The sequence below is a fragment of the Hyla sarda genome, chromosome 8 (assembly GCF_029499605.1).
Source record: "Hyla sarda isolate aHylSar1 chromosome 8, aHylSar1.hap1, whole genome shotgun sequence".
Lineage (NCBI taxonomy): Eukaryota > Metazoa > Chordata > Amphibia > Anura > Hylidae > Hyla > Hyla sarda.
This window is the reverse complement of record NC_079196.1, coordinates 122,393,199-122,399,198: the sequence shown is the minus strand read 5'-3', so window position 1 is coordinate 122,399,198 and position 6,000 is coordinate 122,393,199. Positions and strand designations below refer to the sequence as shown.

The following is a 6,000-nucleotide window of genomic DNA, read 5'->3' as shown; positions in this document are numbered from 1 at the left end:
CTCCCTGACAGCAAGCAGTGATAGTGCCCATGAAGGGGACCTTGTTGGGCCCGCCCCTTTCACGGTTATCGCTTCTCGGCCTTTTGGCTAAGATCAAGTGTAGTATCTGTTCTTATCAGTTTAATATCTGATACGTCCCCTATCTGGGGACCATATATTAAATGGATTTTTGAGAACGGGGGCCGATTTCGAAGCTTGCTTCCGTCGCCCTATGCATTGACCCGATATGGCAGTATCTTCGGGTACAGTGCACCACCCCCTTACAGGGTTAAAAAGAAAGATTCCTACTTTCATTGCTACCTGCTTGCTGGCTAGCCAGCTAGCCAGCCCTGTGGGCCTTGCTGCTGCTGCTGCAGCCAAAAAACAAAAGGTGGTGCTGCTGCTGCTTCTGCTGCTTCTGCTTCTGCTTGTGTCTGGCCGCTGTTGGAGCGTCCAGGCACAGGACTTCTGCTGCTGCTGACTAAATGGCCTCCTTAATTGGATCATTTGAGTAGCCAGCACACCTGTGCAGGTAGGGCATGACATGATAGGCAGCTGCCTTGATAGCGGGTGGGTGCTGAATGTTCCTAATTGACAAAATAAGATTAATGCTTATGAAGAAATATAAAATCTCATCCCTTCCCCAATATCGCGCCACACCCCTACCCCTTAAATCCCTGGTTGAACTTGATGAACATATGTCTTTTTTCGACCGTACTAACTATGTAACTATGTAACATAACATGGGGGGGGGGGGGTCTCCTGGCTGTTCACACAGGTGTGTCATTGCTGTACATTGACCATGCATTGCTTCTGTGGTATTGCAAAGGCAAAGACAAATGCTTCCAGCCATCCATTGCACTAATGGATTGGTCATCAGCTGGCTGTCTATGTCCCGCATCAATATAGACCAAAGTACAGAGGGTTAGGCTATGCTATTGTGCACCTACCTGATGCATCAGAAGGTGCGAGGCCCTTGCTAAATTCTGTGCACAGACTTTGAGATCTATGCTTTAGACTGTATCTAAACCTGCTCCAACATGGACTGACATTCTGGCCTACTTTCAGCCGATGCGACTTGTCTGTCGCTGAACAGTCGCTTTTTATGTATTCAGCACCTATGTATAATGTTGTAAAAATGCTCTAGAAGCTAAAGTCGCAGAAATGTCACACATATTTGGCCTGCAACTTTCTGTGCGACAAATTCAGACAGGAAAAATCAGTATAAATCCTTAGAAAATTATCCCCCAGTGTCTCCATCTGCTGGCGGTATTGAATAAGCATTGCTGCACTGATGGGGTATGCATTACACGAAAAAAAAGAAGAAAAAGAAGAATAATACGCCCAGAAAAGAGGCGAAAAGGAGAAAAACGTAAAAAAACGGGAAAAAAAAGTAAGAGGAAGAGAAGGGAAAAAAAGGTGGAAATGGGTTTAAAAGTGATTTCGGCGGAGAAATATATATATATATATATATATATATATATATATACGCGCACACACACACATATATATAAACGTATTCTCCGTTGAGATATTGCAGCCGCTGCTGTGTCCAGGCCCAGGAGCCTTAGCACTGTGCTGTGATGTCACTCAATACCACTGACATCACTAGGTGTAAACAACATCTCTCCTTTGCTGTGTATGTGACTATGGAGCTGTTTGGTGATGTCGTCTATTATGGCCTTCATAGAAGCAACAGGAGATTGTTGCATCCATCTAGAACCCTCAGAACTACAGTGCTATGATGTCACTCACTTCCACAGGCCTTGCAGAGTGTAAACAACAACAACCCAGCTTTGTTGTGTATGTAACCATAGGGATTTGTGATGTCACCTAGAACCTTCACAGCAGCGACAGCTTTATGAGGAGCATCAGCACTGCTCTGCCTGAGCAGAACCATCACCGCCATAGGTTGTCAAATAACCCGGATTTAACCCACACAGGGAAGTCCAATGGGGTGCAGGCATGTCCTCTATGCTTACAGCTTCCCGTGGGTGTTGGTTTGATACCGTTTGGGGACAGCCAAGGAGGCATCTGCAGGCAACAAAGGTAGGTGTGTGCTTGTGTGTGTGTTTCCTATGCAGATCCTAAGCCCAGTGTCACATGCAAGTAGGAGGAGTAAGAAGGGTTCCTGGCAAATCCGGGTTATGGATTGCATTTAAAAAGGCCTCGTGGGAGTGCAATGGGCCCCTGTCTTGCTGCTTAGCAATAATGGTATGGGTTTAGGTTCTGCTGTGTGTACTGGTGGTTGACTGCCCCCCAGCCCAGAGTGTGCATGGAAAATTGTCTGGCAGCCTCCCTGACAGCAAGCAGTGATAGTGCCCATGAAGGGGACCTTGTTGGGCCCGCCCCTTTCACGGTTATCGCTTCTCGGCCTTTTGGCTAAGATCAAGTGTAGTATCTGTTCTTATCAGTTTAATATCTGATACGTCCCCTATCTGGGGACCATATATTAAATGGATTTTTGAGAACGGGGGCCGATTTCGAAGCTTGCTTCCGTCGCCCTATGCATTGACCCGATATGGCAGTATCTTCGGGTACAGTGCACCACCCCCTTACAGGGTTAAAAAGAAAGATTCCTACTTTCATTGCTACCTGCTTGCTGGCTAGCCAGCTAGCCAGCCCTGTGGGCCTTGCTGCTGCTGCTGCAGCCAAAAAACAAAAGGTGGTGCTGCTGCTGCTTCTGCTGCTTCTGCTTCTGCTTGTGTCTGGCCGCTGTTGGAGCGTCCAGGCACAGGACTTCTGCTGCTGCTGACTAAATGGCCTCCTTAATTGGATCATTTGAGTAGCCAGCACACCTGTGCAGGTAGGGCATGACATGATAGGCAGCTGCCTTGATAGCGGGTGGGTGCTGAATGTTCCTAATTGACAAAATAAGATTAATGCTTATGAAGAAATATAAAATCTCATCCCTTCCCCAATATCGCGCCACACCCCTACCCCTTAATTCCCTGGTTGAACTTGATGGACATATGTCTTTTTTCGACCGTACTAACTATGTAACTATGTAACATAACATGGGGGGGGGGGGGTCTCCTGGCTGTTCACACAGGTGTGTCATTGCTGTACATTGACCATGCATTGCTTCTGTGGTATTGCAAAGGCAAAGACAAATGCTTCCAGCCATCCATTGCACTAATGGATTGGTCATCAGCTGGCTGTCTATGTCCCGCATCAATATAGACCAAAGTACAGAGGGTTAGGCTATGCTATTGTGAACCTACCTGATGCATCAGAAGGTGCGAGGCCCTTGCTAAATTCTGTGCACAGACTTTGAGATCTATGCTTTAGACTGTATCTAAACCTGCTCCAACATGGACTGACATTCTGGCCTACTTTCAGCCGATGCGACTTGTCTGTCGCTGAACAGTCGCTTTTTATGTATTCAGCACCTATGTATAATGTTGTAAAAATGCTCTAGAAGCTAAAGTCGCAGAAATGTCACACATATTTGGCCTGCAACTTTCTGTGCGACAAATTCAGACAGGAAAAATCAGTATAAATCCTTAGAAAATTATCCCCCAGTGTCTCCATCTGCTGGCGGTATTGAATAAGCATTCCTGCACTGATGGGGTATGCATTAGACGAAAAAAAAAGAAGAAAAAGAAGAATAATACGCCCAGAAAAGAGGCGAAAAGGAGAAAAACGTAAAAAAACGTGAAAAAAAAGTAAGAGGAAGAGAAGGGAAAAAAAGGTGGAAATGGGTTTAAAAGTGATTTCGGCGGAGAAATATATATATATATATATATATATATATATATATATATACGCGCACACACACACATATATATAAACGTATTCTCCGTTGAGATATTGCAGCCGCTGCTGTGTCCAGGCCCAGGAGCCTTAGCACTGTGCTATGATGTCACTCAATACCACTGACATCACTAGGTGTAAACAACATCTCTCCTTTGCTGTGTATGTGACTATGGAGCTGTTTGGTGATGTCGTCTATTATGGCCTTCATAGAAGCAACAGGAGATTGTTGCATCCATCTAGAACCCTCAGAACTACAGTGCTATGATGTCACTCACTTCCACAGGCCTTGCAGAGTGTAAACAACAACAACCCAGCTTTGTTGTGTATGTAACCATAGGGATTTGTGATGTCACCTAGAACCTTCACAGCAGCGACAGCTTTATGAGGAGCATCAGCACTGCTCTGCCTGAGCAGAACCATCACCGCCATAGGTTGTCAAATAACCCGGATTTAACCCACACAGGTAAGTCCAATGGGGTGCAGGCATGTCCTCTATGCTTACAGCTTCCCGTGGGTGTTGGTTTGATACCGTTTGGGGACAGCCAAGGAGGCATCTGCAGGCAACAAAGGTAGGTGTGTGCTTGTGTGTGTGTTTCCTATGCAGATCCTAAGCCCAGTGTCACATGCAAGTAGGAGGAGTAAGAAGGGTTCCTGGCAAATCCGGGTTATGGATTGCATTTAAAAAGGCCCCGTGGGAGTGCAATGGGCCCCTGTCTTGCTGCTTAGCAATAATGGTATGGGTTTAGGTTCTGCTGTGTGTACTGGTGGTTGACTGCCCCCCAGCCCAGAGTGTGCATGGAAAATTGTCTGGCAGCCTCCCTGACAGCAAGCAGTGATAGTGCCCATGAAGGGGACCTTGTTGGGCCCGCCCCTTTCACGGTTATCGCTTCTCGGCCTTTTGGCTAAGATCAAGTGTAGTATCTGCTCACTTGGTCTGGCTGGAAGGTTCCTGGGGTACCCGTGCCTTGGCCTTGGGGGATCGCTCTACCTATTTGGTGGAGCTTCACCCCCTTGCTGCTTTTGGGGTTACGGCTTACTCCCCAGGAAACGAGAAGTGATCACCAGGCAGCCACTGGGTCGCCTGGTTGCAAACAGAGGACGGAAGAAGATCTCGGCAGCTGAACAGACATGGCGGATATACCTGAATATGCTCGGGTCAAAAATGCTGTTCGATTTATCATGGAGGAGCAAGCCAGAGGAGAAAAGAATGTGGACTTCTTAATCGTGGAGATCTTGTTTGGTCTGTTCCAAGTGCCAAGAATGGAGATCTTGACAGTCATGGATTACCCTCGAAAGGGGGTCTATGATGTTACTTTCAACAGCAAGTCTTTCTACAGAAAATTTTTGGAAACCTTGGAGAAAACCCGGAATCATCCAAAGATGGAAGGCATAAAATTGGTTGAGCACTTTGTGGACAATACCAAGCTGTTCACAGTTAAGATGTACTCGCCATACGCGAAAGAAAGTGACATCAAGCTCTTTTTGCAGGAATTTTGTGTGGAAGTAGAGGAAAGAGGTAAAGTCCTTAACCAACACCAGCTTTGGACAGGAAAATGGAAGTTCTTGTGCAGACTGAAAGAGGATGCGGGGGCGCCCGGAAGATTATTGCTCCCACCAGCTCGGTTTAAAATAGGGAAGGACACAGGGGATTTATTTTTCCCAGAGATGGGAACTTTCTGCAAAAACTGCAAACAATACGGGCATGAAAGTTGTGGAAAGATAATATGTACCAAATGTCTAAAGGAAGGTCATGTCTTTTCTGAGTGTGGCCAAAGTAAGACCTGCAGGGCCTGTAAAAAGACTGGGCACTTCTTTAAAGACTGCCCGGAAAAATCTGAGGCTATGGAAGTTGGGGTGAAATTGAAGAGGAAGACAAAAGAAGAGAATATAGTTCCAGAGACCAAAAAAGTTTCTGGCAAGAGCAAAGAAAAGTTGGACACAGGAAAAAAAATGGAAGAAGAAAGCGTAAGTGAGGCTTCTGAAGGGGAGCACACAGAGGAATTAAAGAAAATAATTCTCAGTGAGTATTTTTCTGGATATTTGGGTGAGGTGCTAGACCAAGCCCCAAAGGAAGAAAAAGAAATATTTGTTCAAGACCTAGTAAAATTTAAAATAAAAGTGAATACCCGGCTTGAAACTGTGAGGGGAAAAATAATGCAGTCCATGAAGCCTGATGTAAGGCGCTTCATGGCGACCTACCAAGTGTCACCATGGTTGGCAGTCCCTGTCAAAGAAGCTTTGAAGAGTGGAGCTCTTCAATTC

The 6,000-nt window shown here is 46.0% G+C and overlaps 2 non-coding genes and 1 pseudogene across 2 annotated transcripts; all 3 read left to right on the top strand.

The window, feature by feature from the left end:
• Window positions 1-67: 67 nt before the first annotated feature.
• LOC130287835 (U2 spliceosomal RNA) lies at window positions 68-258 on the top strand. The gene has a single exon (XR_008847439.1). It is a non-coding gene; the product is annotated as a U2 spliceosomal RNA (small nuclear RNA).
• A 2,083-nt stretch (window positions 259-2,341) lies between these two features.
• Window positions 2,342-2,532, top strand: LOC130287721 (U2 spliceosomal RNA). The gene has a single exon (XR_008847438.1). It is a non-coding gene; the product is annotated as a U2 spliceosomal RNA (small nuclear RNA).
• A 2,088-nt stretch (window positions 2,533-4,620) lies between these two features.
• Window positions 4,621-4,773, top strand: LOC130290096 (U2 spliceosomal RNA; annotated as a pseudogene).
• The last annotated feature ends 1,227 nt before the right edge of the window (window positions 4,774-6,000 follow it).